Source organism: Leptinotarsa decemlineata, unplaced genomic scaffold (assembly GCF_025532065.1).
Source record: "Leptinotarsa decemlineata unplaced genomic scaffold, Ldec_3_MD MMD2_tig00003348_RagTag_RagTag, whole genome shotgun sequence".
Lineage (NCBI taxonomy): Eukaryota > Metazoa > Arthropoda > Insecta > Coleoptera > Chrysomelidae > Leptinotarsa > Leptinotarsa decemlineata.
The window spans coordinates 595,622-617,787 of NW_027412588.1; the positions used below are offsets into that span (position 1 = coordinate 595,622).

Below are 22,166 nucleotides of genomic sequence, written 5' to 3' on the forward strand. Positions count from 1 at the left end.
AACTACAATAACGGCTGCACATGATCAGGTGAAAAATATCCAGGGAATAATTATGTTCCATTTCTTTCACAGATGTTGACAAAAAAACCTTTTAGAAAGTTTTGATAAAAAATGAGAAACTGGAATGCGATTTTGTTTTGTTGAGTGGTGCGTTGTCATATGACTATCATTGTATTGTCAATATTCTATAGGATATTTTGAATTTTTTTATTTCCATTTTCCTTAAAAACTAATATTTTCGAATAATGGTAGACATCTGAGGATAAATATTGTTGAATTAACGTTATCATTATTATTTCTGCTTTGATAATTATTCATTTCAAATAATGGTGGACGAGCGGGTTTGATGTCGTCGAGTGAAACTACATTTTTATCAAGACTCGTTGCTCCGATCGACTTTCCACACGAGTACTTTTATTCATAAAATTGTCCAAGTAACCTTAATTTGTTGAAAAATATTGAAAAATATCTGTCATTTCAAAGTTTTGGGGTGTGGACCATCGGGGGTAGTACGTTCCTGACTTTTTAGCAAAACAACTGACTCCTGCATAAAAGCTCATCGAAGGCATTCATTTGTTTAATCAATTACCAAAATTTGGATGATTTTGAATATTCAATTGAAAAGTTATCAAAGAAAAACGTTTTTCATTTTGTAACTTCGAGGGCCCGTTACTTGGTAACGAATGATTTTAGGAAAAAAGTTATATGAAGTACTGGTGATATTTTGACCCCATCTATACATTCTCGAGAGGAAAAGAGGAAGTCCAGGGACACCCTGTATATACATATTTATTATGTAGTAAACAGAAGCTCATTTTGTGAGCAGCTTTCTAGTTGAATAAAACGCATAGTAAGTTACAAATAACTTTCATTCATGTTGTTGTTTATTGAGAGAGTGTTCGCATAATTTGAAACATTGTTTTTTTATTTTTGGTTTCTCGCAGGTGGATTTCCTAAAATTCAAATTCAGTCGTGAAGAGGGAACCAAATAACAAAATAGCAGATTCACCTGTAGAGACGCCGCAGAGGATATTGACAGCCAACATCGTCAGAAGCATTTACAAAATACGCTGTCGTGTTGTTTCATTTGAAATTGTACGAAATTAAGGTGAGTACTGTTTTTTTTCTCTGTTCAATATATGTATGGAGTTTGTGGTTGTATACTATATTTTTTGTTCGACTCAAAAATTTGTTCATTCATAGATATGATCCGCATAAATAAGTGTTTTATCAATATTTTTTATGTGTTTAGTACTTGCAGAATATGTGTTTTGAATTCGTTATTTTGAATGACACTTGATTTTTTCAATTATAACTGTAGCTCGCTCATTTTTCACAATCACTTCATGAAAAACATCACCCCCACTCTTGAATTTTATTTTTCTTTGGTGTATGTTTCTATTGAAGATTGTATTTATTTCAGAACACTACATCAACGTGTGCAGTACAACTTCAGATTCATCTCAACAACCTTTTCCACAACGAGTTTCAAATCACAGCAGCTTCCAGAACCATCTCAACACTTTCCACAGAACGAGATTCAATTCTCTGCAGCTTCCAGAACCTACTCATCACACCAAAAATTTTATTTGTGAACAAAATATCGGTGAGTCAAGTCAATAAATAAAATCCAAATGATTGATTTTCCAAAAACCAAGTCGGTAATTGATAATTACCTTTTAGTCATTAGAGATAATTATTCAGAGTACATTGCCAAACAAGCTATACAATTTATTAATAAACATATAAGGAAATGCGTTTTAGCTATGAAAAAAATTAAATTTTCGGTTGGGGAAAAAAGAAAATAATTACAAAAATTGGGGAATTGAAACGCTTTGAAGTGATTATCAAAATGATGAATAATAAACATACAGGCTCGAGTTTGAAGCAATGAAGCTCCAGGGTGAAGTAACAAACTGTTAACAATGTTTTTAATCGTAGAGTAACAACGGGGGTAATCATCAATTTAACTCATAAAGATGCTAAAAAGTTTCTAGGCGATGCTTTTCCATTATTCAAGCGTGAGATTTACAAAATTTTGAAACAATTGTTATGTCTCAAAGTTAATTTTACATTTTCAGGGGATTTTATCAAGAAATCGAATGATAGGGAAATTGTTGATCGTAAATATTTCACTACACCAAATGAAGTTATCGATTGAGGTACGGACTTGACTGCTTGGTACAATGAAAACGCTGTGGATGTTATATTGAATAAATTAGGCGAATTTGAAGAACAATTGTCGGGGTGGGCTTTGAGTAAAATTCTTTTGTTAGAAGTAGCAATTAATAAATATGTGATTGGTAACGGTTCTTCTTTCATTCCACTGCCGCAAGAAATCGCAAGGAAGCAGGCATGCATTAATGTACAAAACGATGACGAAATGTGCTTCTTTTGGAGTATTATTAGCGCCTTGTATCTTGTAGCAAAAAATTCTAATAGAGTGTCAAAATATCCACACTATTCTACAGTTTTGAATACTACAGGGCTAAATACTCCAATGGACTCACATCAAATTTCCAAATTTGAAAAACTTTATCATACTTCTGTAAATGTTTACACTTTGGAATTGAATCAAGTAAAGGAAATATCATTTTTTGTAGTAGTACCTGCCAGACTCACGACAACAAAACAAGACAGACATCTCAATTTGTTATTAATTCAAGACAAATATTTTCCAAAATTGAACGATTATGAGGCTCCACCCATTAATGACGATGACGAGACTGAAATTGAATTCGATAGATTCAATTCTCGTCGTGGTAATAGCTGAGAAAGTAATTGTTTTCCGACGAGTATTCGCCATAATATCAACACGCCATAATAAGTGTATATGAGAGTAAAAAAATGTGTTCACTATCACAAAAGAAGTTTTGTTTATTTGAAAAAACTCTATGAAAATTAAGTATTATGAATTATCACGATGAAAAATGTTTTCATTATAAAGTTCAGAAACACGTATATTTTTTCGCCATACCAAATGGAATTTTATTAGAGTTGTTCAAGAAATAGTTATGAAATTTAATGTGAAATTTGGTTCAAATAGTTGAATATTCAAAAATTCTTGTTTTATTTCACATTTCGAGTCTAGGATGAAATATGATATTGGGGAGTATGAGGCGGATATTTGTCACGGTTATTAGGTCATCTACATGAAAACGAATTGATACACTACAAATACTATGGTGAACATTTTAAGAGAGAGGACTAATGAAAACTATTATCATAAAAACAAACGATAATTGGTACACACATTCTAGTATTATAATTATGGAGGTGGTTAGAGTTTTTTTAAATAATGAGACCAGCTTTCTGATTGGATATGAAAATTACAAAAGTTGTAAGAAGTAACATTCTGAATATTGCAAGTGTAGATAGTAGTTGAACAGTAACAACAAAAAAAAACAGAACTCAACACTATTCAAGAATTCTAATACAAAATTATTTGGTGTAGAAATCAACAAGACTTGTAAAAAGTTTTTTCGAAATTCCACTACAAAATAGGGAGTTGAGGAATAGTAAAATAAATTTCCGTTGATACTAGTTAAAAGTTCTTGAAAAACAACAAAAACTGGGAGATCCAATATTCTTCTAGAAAATTTATGGTGTAGAAAAAAATTTAAAAGCTGTAGCTAAATTTTTTCAAAAAATTCCACAACCAAATGTTTGAAAATTGTAAAATAAATTCACAATTCCAATACAAAATGTTTCGAAAATTGATAGATTCAATTCTCGTCGTGGTAATAGTCGAAGAAGTAGTTATTTTCTGACGAGTACTTACCATTATAAGCCTATGTTGTAGGTGTATATGAGAGTAAAAAAGAGAAAATGTCATTATTATTATTATTACACAAGTTTTGTTTATTTGAAAAAATATATGAAAATTAAGTATTATGAACGCTCATGAGCAAAAAATATTTCATTATAAAGTTTAGAAACAAACGTATATTTTTTCGCCATCATTGACGTCAAGCATCATCTGGTTATTACTGATACAATGCCTGTATTGAATCATATTTGAACTTGGAAATATCATAATCGCTCTCAGATGAGATGCATACGCTATATTTAGAATTGTAGCAGTTTAAATATTTTATCTCAATCACTTGGACTGTTGATTGTATAATATACTAATTAAAGTCATATATTTGAAATATTGTTCGAAGTAATTTTTTGATTACGTTGAAGGTTATAGCTATGGGTCATTCGTTTCGTACTAATTCATCATTTAACAACGAATGATTAGACAGTGCAGTGATTTTTACTGTTCTAATACATCAGAGAAGAGAAAATCGTGGCAAAAATGTCTTCTGCTTACACAACTCAGCTACAGTCTTCAATATATGCTCAAATGTTGAAGTTTTTGTGTGAACACATATTTTTTGTCGCAGACAAATGTACGTGAAATTTCACGACACTTTGTTGAAGCAAACGAGAAAAAAAATAGGAGACTATATTTATTATAGTATAAATTATTTCATTATGGTATGTCACAAGGATCAATTACATAGGGGAATTGTGGTGTACCATTTCTTAGAATATTTTTACGAATGTTGCTTATAAACTAGAAATTTTTATAGTATAAATTATTTCATTTTGATATGCCGCAAGAATCAATTACATAGGTGAATTGTAGTGTGCCCCATAGTATTTCTGAAAATATTGGGTTATAACTTTTGATGGGGACTGAAAAGGGATAAAAGATACGAATAAAAAAAACAGGGGGGGTTCTTTGATGATTGAACAAGTAACCGAAACGTTATAACTTTGATGAAGATTCAAATAGAATTCGAAACGGTGTGAGCTGATGATGAAGAAATAACAAACATGTTGAAACTCTGATGAAGACTTTGATAAAGTTTCAAACTGTGTACTCTGACTATTAATAAACAAACCAAAATAATGGGGCTGTAACTGAGGAGTGGGGAGTGAAAAAGTTGAAATGTGAAAGCACAAATATTCATGAAAAATTCAACAGAGGAAAGGAACATTGAAAATATTTTTCATGTGTATATGAAATAATTTCTGAAGAGTGTACGTATCAATTTTTTCAAAATGCTGTTTATCTTTCTTCAAGTGTGGCAAAGGTAATGAACGTAATAGATTCGACGGTTTCTAAATCACATCTTATGTTATATGCGGTAATCGATGAGAAAATACGAGTAATTTTCGTATCTTTTCAAACATTTTCAATATCTTTTTCATACAACTTTTGCAATTTGAAAAGTCAGAATTAGTATCCTTAGTATCCTTAGTATCCTCTTAGTATCCATGAGACAATTGATTAATTTTATCATCGAGGACTTTTATATTCACCACTTTTACATAGCGACGACAAAACTTGTTTAACAAATCCATTTGGTAAATTCGATAGCTTCAGGTTTTTTTAATGTGTTAGAAGAACCTACCTTTCCCTGATGAAAGTCAGGTATGAACAATGGTTTTCATCGAGAGAAATTGTTACTTGAAGTTTATCAGAGAACTGTATTTTTTCTAGTTGTTTATATGTATACACACCCTTTTAGCTAACGATTATTCAAGGCAATTTTGAAAACCTCGAAATTTAGGTACGATACTATCCATATGAAGTTGTATTTCAATTCAACATTTTTCATTGTTTAGTTCAAACATTTTTATTGAATTATTTTCACTCCAACAAGTCTATATGCGTAATTGCACCAAAGTCGTGTTTCAATGCACCATTTTTTTCTCTGTTTCGTTCGAAAATTTCTATTGCTGAATTGTATTCATATAAAATCGTGTTTCAATAAATTTTTTATCGTTTAGTAGGTACGAGTTCAATCTTTCATACAATATTTTTGTTTGTTTAACTAAAAATTATCTAGGATGTCGCATTGAAGTGAAAAATATATAGCATGACCTTTTGAAAAAGTGTATACAGGGTGTTTGTTGAAAGAAAAATTATACAAAGTGTTTCAAAATATAATACAATAAAATAATAATATAAGATGATGAGGATCTCAGTTTTCAACGTGTGATCCCTCAATGTATACATGATGTCTCAAAATATATCATTCCGACAAAACATGCCTGCATCAACGTGTTTCAAAAAACAAGGCGACTGGAGTGTGACGGGATCCTTAATTTTCAACGTTCAATCCCATTGAAAAAAACAACGTATACAGGACGTCTCATTGAGAAGAAAATCATATACAGAACGTTCCAAAAACAAGGGGACTGGAGTGTGATGAAAGCCTCAGTTTTCCGTGTGCAATCCCATTGAAAAAACAATGTATACAGGCCGTCTGCAAAAAACATGGCGACTGGAGGATGACGAGGACCTCAGTTTCGAACGTGTGAATCCTCAATACAAAATTTTTTCTCCGCTTCATTTAAAATTTTAATTGATGTTGTCCATTCAAATGAGCTCATGTTTTAATACATTTTTCATCTTTAGTAAGCAAAGAGTTCATTCTTACATAAAATATTTTTTTTGTTTGTTCACTTCAGAACATTTTTATTAATATATGTCACTACAAAACTAAAAAAATACACAACACTTTCTCAGAATGGAAACCTTCAACTATAAGGACTGATTGTACTGAATATTAACTATCTATTTGAAATAGCATTCCCTAATGAGTTTTGAATAATTATGTTAACATACAACGTTGATCAATGATTTTTATATCTGATTAAAGAAAGGGGTTGGTGAGTGTGCATTCACAAATGTTGAGAAAAGTAAAACGTTTTCCGCTATTCATCCTCATTATTTGAAAAGAGGTTGTTGGTAAAAAACTATGATTGGAATAAAACACATTTTAAATGAGCGATATTTAATATCTATTGAATACAAGAAGGCCTCTACATAATCTATGAGTCACGATTATTTCATTTACTCTTTTGAAATTTCTTGACTTCGAATTACCATGTTGTTCTACGTCATCAACATAACTGTGAGCTTTTATATTAGTATTCTTTATGCGCTGCTCACTGTGGGTTGTGCGTTGAGTATTCCTTCTTCTTTTTGGTGAAAACAATAATGAAATGATGTTTCGATACTTCCATGAGCGGTTGGCGTTCACTGGTCCATTGGATTTGTATCTTTGTTTGTAGGCATTGGTGATAATTAAAATATTTTTGTATACAATCAAGTCTTTAGCTATATAATGTCGAGGAACACGTTTCAATAATAGTTGAAGTAGTCCTTGCGTAAGATTGAAATGTTCGTTTTTTATAACAAGTTCATCGTTTTCATATTGTACAGGGGTATTGCCAATAACATATCCATTTTCGAAACGGATCCCATATATATCAGATTCGATCGTTCTTTGCTGTTCTGAAATCCCCTTTTTGTTGGGGAACTGGTTCCTTCATCGTGCATATATGGAATGTCGTGTTATCTGGCATATTGACTGCAACTGAATTATTTTCATTTGAAGAAGTCTATATATGCGTAACCGCCACATACTTAACCAACTGCGCTTAGCGGAACTGATACATAGTACGCCGAATCAAGCCATACTGCGCAAAGCGTAACTGCGCAACACCAAACTATACCGCGCTCGTTGAGGGTAGTCATTGGCCGTTTAATCTCGACAAAGTCTGAATATCGTTAGGAGAAAACCACTCCCACCTACGAGCATTGAATTACATCACCATATAAATTCAAGTCAATTATTATATCTCATAGCCCAGGGAGTTACATAAAAAATGCGAAAATATTAATTTTCAATCATAATTATCGTTCTGCAAAGGCATTGGGTCAATGAATCTCCTTATCTACAGGTTTATATTCTTAGGGTGTAATTTCATAGGAATGATATTAAAATTTTTATCAAGTTATTAAAAAAAACTCTAATATTTTTATATTTTTTATTATGGATATCTAAACATTGGACACATCATTATACCCCAATATATACAACCACATTTTTCAAATAACAATTCAGATTGCTTATTAGGTACTGCAAACAGCTGTAAATTCTTCGTGATACTTGATGTTAGCGATGAGTTTTGTAGCATATCCGTTTCTGCGGTACTCTTCCAACGTATGAATATAATTGAGAGTTTTCGGGTTAGAATGTTTTTTCAAAGGGTCAAAATCCATGGTTGACAGTAGCGCAAATGCTATTGGTTTATCGTTGACGTAAATAATGTAACAAGAGATTGTTTTATCGCAATACCACTGATGAATCAAATCACTTTCAATATTCAACTGTCTAATTTTCTTAGCAGCTTGATGACCGAAAAATAACCTGTGTATGAACTGAGTGATACAGATTTCATTTATGAAATAAACCCTCAATTATCCCCTCCCCACCCCCTTTCTATATCAAGCAGTATAATCTGTAGTTTAGCGATATGTATTCAGTTGCTTTGCGCTATTCATTAGTCTTCTTTAGATCTTTATTGGCAATTCTAGAAAAAAAGAATAATTCCTTTGAAATTTTTTTATGAATATACTCAAAATGTTCATCAAACGATAGAGTGTTATCTATCTGGAATCCCAGATATTTAGTTGAATTCACTATTTCAATTTTGTCATCATCAATGTTGAGATTAATAGTTTTAGAGTCTATTTGGCTGTATTTAAACTTGGTGGTGATTATCATCGCTTTAGTTTTCATCACATTCAACTTGAGTTTATTAATTTTTAAATACTTGTTAACACTTGCTAGAGTATTATTCATTTTTTGTATAGCCATCGTAAGGTTCACATCGCTACATGCCAATAGAGTATCATCAGCAAAAAAGTTCATAAATTCACAGTCGACAAACAATGGCATGTCGTTTAAATATAGAACACTACCCTGGGGAACTCCAACGTAATTGTCAATTTCACAAGAGAACATGTCTTTAACTCTTACCTGTTGTTTTCTGTTGGTCAAGTAATCAGATAACCAATTATACACTTTGCCCTCAATTCCATATATATTCAATTTGGCTAGTAGTATAGACCTATCAATGCTCTTTTGAGGTCAAGGAACACGACTACAACAAACTTATTATTATCCAGCTCAGATTTGAATTTGTTCAGAGATAGTTGCACTGATGACTCACACGAATGCAATTTGCGAAAACCCGATTGATTGTTGATTAAAATGTCGTTTTTTTCCACATATTCTATTAGTTGGTTATATACTGCTGTTTCAAGTACCTTCTCAATCGGAGGTAAAGTGTTGATTGGCCTGAATTCTTTACATTTAATAGTATGAGGAATTTTGGGTGTAGGAACAATAGTAGTACTTTTCAATCTTTCTGGTATTTCGCCAGTTTCAAGAGAGGTGTTGATAAGGTGCAATATAACGTGACCAATAGTCTCAAAAATTTGTTTCAATATTTTGAAGTTGAGGATTTCATGTATACTGCACTTATTATCCAAGGAAATTATAATTTTACGTAGGTCATTTAACGAAAGCAATCTGAATTCTGAGAAAGTTTTGTATAAATTAAAGTTTTCATTGCACCATGACTCTGAATAGTCAATGCTCGCCACAATTTCATTTATGCTTTCAACAAAATAACTGTTGGAGTTATCTGATATTTCAATAACATCTTTTAGTAATATAAGTTCACCAGTTTTCTCAAACTGAATACAATTTGGAAAGTCAATGTCATCTCCTTTAACTAGTTTTTTGAGAGTTTTCCACATTTGTTTAGAGTTGTTTCTATACCGATCATTTTTTTCAAAATAATATTGATCTTTTTTTCTTTTCAACACATTGACAACATCATTTCTCAATTTCTTGAAAGTTTCCCAGTTACTTTGTTTTTCTAGATTTGAACAGTTTCTGAAAGCTCTGTATGCCCTATCACGATTCTTAATTTTACAGTGAACTTCGTTATCAAACCATGGCAAATGACTGTTAATACTACAATTTTGTATTGGAGAAATATCATCAATAACTGCTTTGCAATTATTCAGTATTTCTTTATCAATAACTTCAACATCAGTAGAATTTAAAGACCATTTACATGATATTAAGTTAATTTTTATAAGGTAAATTGCTTTCACTTAAGTTTCTATATTTTTTTATAGTTTGATTTTCGTTATTATGAATATTAGTAAGGTTGACAATGATTGTTGAATGGTCTGTTATTATTGGATATGAGTGCACCGACGCTTGACATCTATTTACGTTCGTTAATACATAATCTATAAGTGATTCGCTGTGGTTAGTAACTCTAGTTGGTTCATTGATTATTTGCGAGATGCCATACGTATTGAGAAGGTTTTTTAATCTAGAAACATAAAAACTATCATCAGAGTAGTTCAGATTGAAGTTGCCCACTAAAATACAATGAAATTTCGTCGAAAATAAACTATCACAGATATTTTCAAAATCCTCTAAGAATTTTGCATCAGATCCTGAGGGTGAGTGATAAAGACATCCCACTAAAATAGGGCGTTTGAGTCTAATTTTCAGAATTTTACACCAGTAATTACCTTCTAATATATATGTTTTATATACAGAGTTCACAATGTCACTTTTTATATATATTAAGACACCACCTGTATGTCGACTTTTTGAGTCACAGCGTACTATATTGTAATTAGGAATTTTCAGTTCACTTTCTTCAATATCATTGGTTATTCGGGAGTCACTTAGTAATATAATTTTTGGGTTGTAGCAAACTAGACTTCCTTGTAATTGATCTTTGTTTTTAAGAAGACTTTGTATATTTAGGTATATAATGTCAGTGTTTAATTGTATATTAGAATTATTTTCTACTTTTTTGAAGGATTATTCCAAATTTTGTTGACAATCATGGGTTTGTTATTTATATATTTTATTGTTTTTGAGTTGTCACCGTTTTCAATCAAGTTTTGCAATTCTGATTTCAACCTTTGATAGTACTCTCGCTGAGCTCTAGTCTGATCGCTAAATATTTTTATACTTGGGACTGTTAAGAGTTGCTTATTTTTAAGGACATATTTTGCATCGTCTGGCGATTGTAATATAACTTTGATAGGACGGATTCTCTTTGCTAATGCTTTCCCTAATCTGAACAGTGTCAAATTATTTTTATTTACATTAAAATTTTCAAGAACTTTTTTAACAGCTTCTGTATCTTGTGAGATTCTTTCAGCCTGAGTCTTTAATTGTGATATACTGTTTGGAACCTTTGGTGTAGTAATGAATATTACTGGAGTTTTTTCCCAACACCAAATCGTTATTTTTACACCTGAGGTGTAAAAATAACGATTTGGTGTTGGGAAAAAACTCCAGTAATATTCATGATGAGGTTTGATGCACGATTTTGACGCTCAAGTATTTCAGAAATCACTTCTTCTCTATCTATTTCACTAACGCTATTCAGAGGCATAGGTGGCTTACACATTTTCATTTCTTCAACTTCCTTTCTCAGGTCGGAAATAGCTTTAATAAGAGCTGGAACTTGACGAAGACCGAATTTACATTCTTCACAAAGAAACTGTAGAAACATACATTTCAATTCGCTGGGGCATAATTCAGAGCAAGCTGAGCTGGTATGAATGGGTCTCCTACATGAGTCACATTCAAAATATGATTCATTTTCATCAAATTCCACATTGCATTTGAAACAACTGTTTCCCACACAGCACCAGATATTCATAGAATATTCCCTGTATATCATAAAACGAACGTATATATTCCAAATATTCATAGAATATTCTTGGAATATATACATGTCTTTAGAGTATTCATAGAATATGCTTGAATGAATATGTCAGGATTATTCCCGAAAGAATGTGCATAGAATGTCTATAAATGGATTATTCTCCCTTGAATATTCTAAGAATATTGTCGATCGAATATACCATATGGTATATTCTTAGAATATATCCCCACGGTATATTTTGGAATATTCTATACAATAGAATTTTGAATTATCTTATAATAACGTATTCAAATAATTCAATATTATTAAAAACAAAAATATTTGAAGATCTTAATCGAATGCATAACCTAATGTATATAACCCTGATAGTGTTAACCAGTTTTTGAACTCAACGCGAAGATTCTGGATGAATTGCTCCAACAGCAACTGTTGGAAACGACAAAAAAATTTGAATGGGCCAATAAATGAACCAATTGCATCAATAAATTGGTTAATTCTCATCCTATTTGTCTTTTTGTATTTGAAATTATTTAATTACAAAGCAAAAAATCCTGGAAACAGAGAAATGGGGAAGTGAAGAATTGGAGTAAACGTTTCTCATTGGTCAATTGAAGTGTAGCGCGCGACAGTCGAATAAGCTCTGTGAAAGCGGCTGTCCCTTAATGCTTGGTACCTTTGCGTTAAATTCGACATTTGATTCAACATGGCGGTTGACGTGGCAGGTTCGCGTGTGTAATGCATGGTGTGTTGGTGTTATTATCAAAGTATAATTCTGTCACGTTCAGTGTACCATTCATAATTTGGGGTTGTCCAATTTGCAGTCCAGCGAATAGTTTGATGTTGAATCTTCAAACAGGAGAGTTGCATATATTCAGTCTTCAAGAAAAGTAAGTAAAATGCAATAGTATCGATAGTAAAGTCATGGTGATTAACATACTATACCTCATTTTAGGTTCGAGGAGAGTTGATGTGTGGGATTTGTTGGATTGACTAAGTACATGTTTGAACTAGAGTGATTTCAGTTGTGTATCTTCAATAGAGAAAAGTAAGTGAATGACACATTCTTTTGTATCATTTGTTTTCATAATTTTTATCACTCGTTTTCAAAATAGTATCAATTTGCCCAAAAGGAAACAGAGTGGTACCTGGTACAGGCAGGTGCGCCAAGGAACTGAAAACGTAATGAGTACTTTTCAACAAGACAATGCAAGTTGCTCTCCAAGTCATAAAATGTTGTAAATGTTTATGAGTAACCTATGCGAAAAATATCTACTTGATTTATATTCCAGTTTTATTGTGCCACTTTCAAATAGTGATAATGAACGTTAATGTACATTTTGTTCCAGGTATTACTATTGAAACACTAGCTGATGCATTGTTGGACGAATATAAGGAAAACTATTCTGGTGAGCAAAGTTTGGATAACTTTAAGTAAGTAAAATTCATTGAAGAACCCATCATACCACTCATTTTAAATACTTCATTTCTGGGTTTATTTTTTTAAGTGAGAAACCTAACCTAACCTATTTCTTGATGTAATTCATTTTTTCTTTTTCAATGAAATGATATATTTATAATTTTTTAATTAGTGCTGATGAATTCACAGAGTTATTTTAGTATATTTTTTAGTATACATTTGTTTGAGAGTAGGAACATCCTAATTTGAATACATTTCTAATATTTGTAATATGACAGTATTCAGGAATATTTTATTCAGTGAATAAATATTTTGAATTAGATTTTTTATTTTTAATATCGGTTGAAACGTCAAATATTTCAGTGTATATTGTTTTTAAAATATATTTGTTTATGAATATTAAGTGTTTTATTACTTGTGTGAATCTTGCATCAAAATGCAATATATACATGCCTAATAGCGTTTACTTGTCACATTCTTGGAATATTCCAACTATTCTTAGAATATTCATAAAATGTATTTAAAGAATATTCTATGGTGATTCCCTATTGTATATTCCTACAATAAACTAAGAATATCCTGAATATTTTATGAATATTCCTCGGGTTCTATTCCTGGAATATTCTTAATAGAATATACCTTACATATTCTAAGAATATTATAAGATATTCCAAGGATATTCCCAAGGAATATTCTTAAAATATATCAAAGGTTCGCCAGGAGCACTTCCAGGGAATATTCTCCAGAAGATATATATATCCATGGCATATTCATAGCATAATACAATATCCTTAAATGTATATTCATGAAATATACCTGGAATATCCATTGCTATGTGGGTTGCCATGTTCGAAGTAAAAAAGTTCAGAGAAATCACCCAAAGAAAAGAAAAAACTACAGATAAAAATTTAAACAAATAGCTGATACACAGATAAGGAGACGTTGCTTTTTGTGGACCAGGTGTTTTTGTTGATTTCTATAACTTGTCACTGGAAATTTATAATCATCTGAGCGTTATATTCACTATTCACGTAATTTTTTGAATTTATATGTAGCACAGTTACACAAAGCACTTCACTAACTTCACTTTGATACTAATTTTAACTTATTTAGATTCATATAAACTGGGTAATAGTGCTGTTATTGTGGAGCGTAAATGTCGAGAGATATACACATATACATATAAATCCAATGCCAATGCCAGCCTTCAGCAGCCGAATCAGGTCTGGCGTAATAATATTGAGCCAATAATGAAAGATCTCGAGGAGTTCCAAGAACGTGATTTCGGCTGGGCACTGAAAAAAATGGTTAATCTGGGTGTTAACATCAACAAGTTTACTCCTCAGATTGGCTCTTCCTACCTTGAGTTGCCACCTCAGATCCGAAAGAAGCATGCATGTATCAATGTTAAGAATGATGACCAAGCTTGCTTCGCCTGGGCTGTCGTTTCTGCTCTGTATCCTGTGCAAAAACATGCTGATCGTACTTCATCTTATCCCCACTATTCAACGGTATTGAAGCTGAAAGGTATCCAATTCCCTATGACTTTGAAACAGATCCCCAACTTTGAGAAGCAGAATAACGTTTCCATTAACATTTATATACTTCAGAAAAATAAACAATCCTTTGAAACTCTTCCAACATATTTAACTAAGGATAAGAAGGAAAGACACGTTAATCTTCTTTGGGTGCAGGAGCAGTATTTTGAAGATGGTGAAAAAGGAAATTATGTTCCAATGAAATTTCACTTTGTTTGGATCAAGAACCTATCTAGACTAGTCAGTTGAGTAATAAAGAACATTGCAAGTATTTTTGTGACCGATGTCTGCATTACTTTAGGTCCTAAGATATATTGAATAGACATATTGACTATTGTATGAAAATGAATAGAGCAGCCATGCCAGAGCCTGGAAAAGATATTTTGAAATTTAAAAACTTCAAAAACAAAGAAAGGGCCCCATTCATGGTTTATGCCGACTTGGAAAGTGTTTTGAAACCCACTGGAGATAAAAAGAAACCTCAGCATCATATTCCTGCTGCAGTTGGCTACTTGAAATGCTACTACGATGATTCGCTCTCGTTTTATAAATCCCATCGTGGACCAGACTGTATGACGTGGTTTGCTGATGAGATGGCTCAACTAGCTGAGGATATAGCTACAGTATTTTGGTGTCCTTATACTATTAACATGACCTGGATGCAAGAAGCACAATTCAAACTTACTTCACACTGTCATATTTGCGAGCAGCCTTTCACCCCAGAATGTGAGAAGATTCGAGATCACAACCATCTGATTTCCGGAAATAACTATCGGAGAGCTGTTCATAAGGGGTGTAATATCAACTATAAGGACTCTCAAACTGTTTGTGTTGTTTTTCATAACTTGAATGGATATGACGCACACTTCATCGTTAGAGACATTGCTACAAGAATGGCTGGAAAGGTTGATCTACTCCCGATAACCAAAGAAAAGTATATTTCCTTTACAAAACACGTTGACGATACACCAATTCAATTCAGATTCATCGACTCGTTCCGTTTCATGGCTTCTTCATTAGATAAACTAGCATCATATCTTCCAGAGTTCCCCAATCTGAAGTCGCAGTTTGTCGATGTGCCTATGCAACACTTCAAACTCTTAACGAAGAAAGGAGTTATGCCATATGATTATATAGATTCGTTTAGTCGATTCGATGAACCAGCTTTACCATCTCAGGATAAGTTTTATAATAAACTGGAAAATAAGCTCTGCCCCTGACGTTTTTATCAACGAGCTCAGGATGTATAGACCACCATCAACTGCCAGAATCTAGGTGATTATGTGGACTTATATATATGAATACTGATATTCTTCTGCTAGCTGACGTCTTTGAAATGTTCAGAACCTGCATCCTCAACTCACATAAACTCGATCCTGCACATTATTTCACGTTACCCGGCTACACGTGGGATGCTATGCTGAAGTATACAGGGATTGAGTTGGAACTTCTCACCGATGTTGATATGTTCCTCTTTGTTAAGCGTGGAATACGAGGGGGGCTCAGCCAAGTTTGCTCAAAAAGGGGATCGCATGCAAATAACAAGTACATCAACAATTATGATCCTTCCAAACCTAAAACATTCATGATGTACTATGATGTCAACAATTAGTATGGGTGGGCAATGAGCCAATATATTCCATATGGAGGCTTTGAGTGGACAGATTCCAACATAGATATCACTCAAATTCCTGATGATGCCGATAAAGGATACATTCTGGAAGAGGACTTGGAATATCCCCAGCATTTGCATGACAAACATAAAGATCTACCATTTTGCCCGGAACATATATGTCCTAAGACGAGAAAACCTCCAGTAAAAGCTAAACAGCTTTCAAAGTTGATGGCTACTTTACAACCGAAGGAGAAATATATCATACATTACAGAGCATTGAAGCAGGCTTTAGCACATGGATTGATATTGAAGAAAATCCACCGAGTGTTGAAATTTAAACAAAGTCCATGGTTGAAGTCCTATATCGATTTAAATACAGAGTTACGCGCAAAAGCATCAAACGAGTTTGAAAAAAAATTATATAAGTTAATGAACAATGCAGTCTTCGGCAAAACTATGGAGAACGTTCGGAAGAGGGTTAACATCAGACTTCTCACAGAATGGAGTGGTAGATATGGAGCAGGAGCCTACATTGCTAAGCCTGAGTTCAAGTCTTGCACCATATTCAATGAAAACTTGGTGGCTGTTGAGCTTAATAAGCTGCAAATTTTTCTAAACAAGCCTATATATGTAGGACAGGCTATTTTGGATTTCGCAAAGACAACCATCTATGACTTCCACTATGGATATATGATGGAGCGTTTCGGAGACGGCTGTACCGTAATGTATACCGACACCGATTCTCTCATATACGAGCTGCGACAAGACCCCTACGAGATAATGAAGCGAGACTGCCATCAATACTTCGATACTTCGGATTATCCATCCAACAATCAGTTCAACGTTCCTTTGGTGAATAAAAAGGTTCTCGGGATGATGAAGGACGAGAACAATGGCATACCGATGATGGACTATGTTGGACTCCGTTCCAAATTATATGTAACAAAGGTACTAACAACTGAGGGTGATTATGAGGAGAAAAGAAAAAAATTGCTGAATGAGGGGTATGATGAAGATGAAATTGCGATGGAATTGAAGAATTTGGAGAGCACCAAGAAAGCAAAGGGAGTTAAAACATCGGTTGTGAAAACGACAATCACGTTTGATGATTATGAAGAATGTCTCAACAATTGGAAATGTATGAGTGTCACTCAGAGACTAATTCGCTCTGATAAATATCAAGTGCACTCCATCGTCCAGGAGAAGATCGCTTTTTCCCCTGAAGATGATGAAAGATATCTAATACCCGATTCTGATATGAAAATTTACCATGGGGGCGTTATTGCAAAGCCGAAGAAATGGATATATCATAACATTGTAAATTCATTAAAATATAATGTATGATTTGAAATTGACTATTTCTGCTCACTCCCGCAATGATGAATCTTTTGAAAAATTATTACTTCTCAAATGCTGGAAACGCGTATAAACGGTAAACGTATGCCTGTAAAACTTTTTCCTTTCTTATTGGCCATGATGTAAATTTGATATTACACTTTTCTAAACACTTCCTTTATGATGACAAAATTTAAATATTAGTGCATAAGCAGTAACTTCAAAGACACTTTTTTGTGGTTATTATATGCCTACTGGGGAAACTTCCACAATAAAAAAAAGATAACGCATGCGCAGTCCTACCTCCTGGGTGATGTGGAAAAGGATTTTGCAAAATATCATCTTGGAGGAATGTACAGAATTTCTTATATTCAGATATCTTCAACAGTTGTGATAAATTTCAACATTGGTTGATAAGGCGTACCCGTCATATTTTTTCTTGAATGATGTGTTTTGAGACACTCTATAAACCACAATGTTTTTTATAATTCATTCATCATCATTATTATCTCAATTTCATCATCTACAATCATTATTCTATTTATTTCGAGGAGGCTGACTATAAGTTATTCTTATCATGTAAATCCAAAAGGTCTTATTTATTCCAATGACAAATGACGAACGACCATTGTTTTTTCTCTCAATGGTATTCCTCTTCTGATGATGCTTACTTGGTTAGCGGAACGCGCGTTGAGAGACGGTAAATGACAGATGACTGTTATATTGAAACATGAAAATGTGGCTCAGTGCCTTTTGGCCGCAATCTTTGTTTTTCTTTTTGTCTAGACATTCTGCATTTATTTCCCTTCCATTTGATGTGTTGCACGTTGAGATCCGACTATTATTAACGAAGATGTGACTTAGTATCCCTTCTGGCTACCATATTTGTTTTTCTTTGTCGAATAATTCTATATTCCTTTCCCTTTCATTTGACGCGCTGTAAATGACGATGCTACTATCATTAACGAAAATTTGGCTTAGTGCCCTTCTGACCGCAATCTTTGCTTTTTCTTTGTCGATGAATCCTGCATTTCCTCTCCTTTCATTTGACGTGTTGTACGCGATGATTCGATTATAATTAGCGAATATACAACTTAGTGCCCTTTTGGTATATGTCACCGTCTTTGATTTTTCTCTACTGCTGACTTCATACACACTTCTTCCTTATATAAACATATATATTGCATCGTATAACACTTGCACACGTCACATCTACCTCGAGTTGGGTATTCCACAAGGTTCCGCTACGAGGTCTGAAAATGACTAAACTTGAGCTCCATAAGAAAAAACATTGGATTTTGAGCCAAAAACGACGTTTTTTATTAAATGGCGTATTTTGTACACATTGAAGAATCGCACGTCAAAACGATAGAACCTCGTTGAACTATCCTGTTCCTTAAATGACGTATTTGAGACACTCTGTACACACTGAAGAACCACACGGTGAAACAATAGAGCCCCGTTGAACTGCCATGTTTTTTTCTGCCATGTTTTTTTCTGTACACATTAAAGAATATCACGTCAAACGATAGAGCCCCGTTAAACTGTCCTGTTCCTGAAATGACGTATTTTAAGACACCCTGTAGACATTGAAGAATGGCATGCTAAAACAATAGAGCCCCTTAAACTGTCCTGTTCCTGAAATAACGTATTTTGAGACACCCTGTAGACATTATTGAAGAATCGCATACTGAAACAATAGAGCCCCGTTAACCTGTTATGTTTTTTCTTGGATGAGACATCCTGTATATATTGAAGAATCGCACGACAAAACGATAGAACCCCTGTAAACATTGAAGAATCACACTTTAAAACAATAGAGCACCGTTAAACTGCCATGTTTCTTAAATGATGTATTTTATCGCACCCTGTATATTCCGCTCAATGTGTTAGGAATCACACGTTAAAAGGTAAGACCTCGTTAATCCTTAGCTCACACAAGTTTCGACTTCTGAGGGTTGTCGTACGTAGGGGTGCGACAGCTGGTTAACGGAAAAACAGATTTTAAACAGAAACAGAATGTTCGCCACCATGTTTTTTTTAATGATGTATTTTGAGAGACCCTGTACACACAGCGAGGGATCGCGCATTGAAATATAACAGTCCCGTTAAGCTGTCATGTTCCTTAAATTATATATTTTGACGCACCTCTGTATACTCCACTCAATGCCCGTTACATTGCCGCCATGTTTTTTCTTCGCTGGCAACCATGTTTTTTTTAATACCCTGTATTTGTTCTCATTCCAAACGGGCTCGAATCGTTATCTTCCAAACCGCGATAACGCTGCTCAATTTTCTGCCGTACGCGTGACTTTGAAAGGAACCAAAAACGCCAGAATGGACCTTAGCTGTTTTCCCATATAAATCTCCATAAGGAATGGGCCAGAAACGGCCTAGTACCTTTACTGTGATATTTCCACGTTTATCAAAGTCTACCGAGGATCCATATTGAAGAGGATATCAATCGAATCGTCTTTAGTCCAATGTTGCATAACATATTTGTGCGATATAGACGGATATTGCTCTAGGTACTCCATCATACTCTCCTCTGAAATATTTTCCATTGATGGTGGTGGTGGTGGTGGTGGTGAAGGCGACTCGTGGAATACCTCATCATAATCCTTTCCCGTTTCAGCAACATCTTCAAGTGGTAAGAATTGTGTTTCTTCAAATGCTCGAGATTGATCGAACGGTTCCTTCTTCATTTCCTCTTTCTCTTCCTTCTTACTGAAACCACACGTTGTCTCAATGATGCAGAACATCAGTAGTCTTAAACCTCAACATTTATGTATGCATGTATCTGTATGTTTTAAATTGTTAGTATAGTCTTATCTAAGTTAGTTAACTTTGAATTCTGTTTCCTTTCCTATTTTATTTCTCAACATTGTTAGATTACAGTCATATGTATGACTCTAGTTATTAGTTATTATTATTGTTGTTTAAGGACATATTATTATTGTTTACTGATTTATTATTATTATTGTATATTATTATTATTATTGTATGTAGGTATATTAGGATTTCCTAAATAAACGTATTCATTCACTTATGTACTTGTCGAAGCCTTTTCGATATCGCCCCATATTCAAATCACAATTCTTGACAATGATAAAAGTTCCATACTTGTCGCGCCAACATTCGGCACACATTCTCTTGAATTCATCGAAAGACATGTCTGGAGATACGTGTTCATCGGATACATGTTTCAAATTCATTTCGTCTTGCTAAAACAATACAAGCATGTTGCAATTGTCGCGTATTACTTGTTTGGGTATCTTGGAATACGTTTGACACAGATAGATGGCATCAATGTCCTTATGTCGGCACATGGAATAATACTCGCGAATTTTCTACTGACCATCGCAGGCTACATCATCGAATATGAATATGGAATTTCGTTTAGCCGCCTCTGGACTGAGAATTTCTTCGTTGTCTCGAAATGGGAAATAACCGACTCCTTTGGTTTTTTCCAATATCTCTCGAAGCAACTGATACTTGGATTGATACAACGACTTTGAGTACACGTAGACATTTTCAAATTTGGTTCCATTCGGATGAAATAATATCGATAATGCTGTGTTGGTTTTTCCACACCCTGACGGACCACATATGATGGCGAGAAACGAATTTGGCAACAACTTGCCGTGTTTATTTCGATACTTAACGCCATCATCCAAATAGTCCAAGTTGTCTATGGGTAATGTATTGTCTTGCGGAACGACTTCCATGTTCTGATCGATGATCGGTAGATTCACGTCATCCATCATTCCAAATGTTGACTTATCACGGAGAAGGTATCGTCAATACGCTAATCAATAAGCTACCATTTGAATTACACTTACCTGGCTATCAGTATTGCGGTCCTGGTACGAAACTACAAGAACAACTTGCACGAGGCGATCCTGGTATTAATCCACTAGACTCGGCTTGTAAACAACACGACTTGGCTTATTTGCAAAATACGTCTCTTGAAGCTAAACATCGAGCTGATAAAGCTCTCGAAGAAAAGGCGTGGCAACGAGTGAAATCTAAAGACGCAACACTTGGCGAGAAGGCGAGCGCTCGATTCGTCACCGGAGTAATGAAGTCCAAACGGAAATTAGGAATGGGTGTGAAATCATTTCGACGCAGTATTTTGCAAAATATAATCAAAAACTGAAAGCCTACGACGAATGACGTGAAGAAATCTGCGGCAAAACACCTCGGGGATTTGGTCTGTTTCTAAAAAAACATCAACGCAAAGGACGAGACCTTTACTTAAAAAAAGCAACAAAAAAACTCCTACTAAAGCTACACCATAGAGCATTATATGATTCGGAAATTCAAAAGTGTGCCCATCAATTGAAAATACCACATTTTCGTGGAGTCTTTATGCGTGATGCGTTGCCAACTTGTGGTCCTTTGGCCGCGAGAATGTGCTGTATTCAACTTGGATTCTCGATTAAATAAAGGCACTCATTGGGTAGCTTACATTAAAAACGACAATGCTGTACAATATTTTGATAGTTTCGGTAATCTCAAATCTCCGATGGAATTGGTGCGATATTTTGGAAGGGGTATAACGATCACATATAACAATGATCGGTATCAAAATTTTGACCAGAGTAATTGCGGACATCTGTGCCTTCACTTTCTACTTCATTATGTCTGAAAAAATAGTCGATTGACTATTTGATAGAGAATGCTGAACCTT

The 22,166-nt window shown here is 33.9% G+C and overlaps 2 protein-coding genes and 1 long non-coding RNA gene across 4 annotated transcripts in view; 2 read left to right on the forward strand and 1 right to left on the reverse strand.

Moving 5' to 3' along the window:
* LOC141483433 (uncharacterized) overlaps nt 1-22,166 on the forward strand; it is a 249,381-nt gene that overhangs the window by 198,520 nt on the left and 28,695 nt on the right. The window lies entirely within an intron of this gene.
* LOC141483432 (uncharacterized) overlaps nt 1-22,166 on the reverse strand; it is a 392,800-nt gene that overhangs the window by 44,476 nt on the left and 326,158 nt on the right. The gene's annotated exons all lie outside the window — the stretch shown is intronic.
* LOC141483430 (uncharacterized) overlaps nt 836-22,166 on the forward strand; it is a 50,026-nt gene continuing 28,695 nt past the window's right edge. Inside the window, exons 1-3 of one of the 2 annotated variants that reach the window (XR_012466081.1) lie at nt 836-850; nt 945-1,108; nt 1,424-1,606. The gene's annotated coding sequence lies outside the window, so the exon portion shown is untranslated. Of the gene's footprint in view, nt 851-929; nt 1,109-1,423; nt 1,607-22,166 lie in introns of those variants that run through there. The other variant, XR_012466080.1, reaches the window with a different exon arrangement.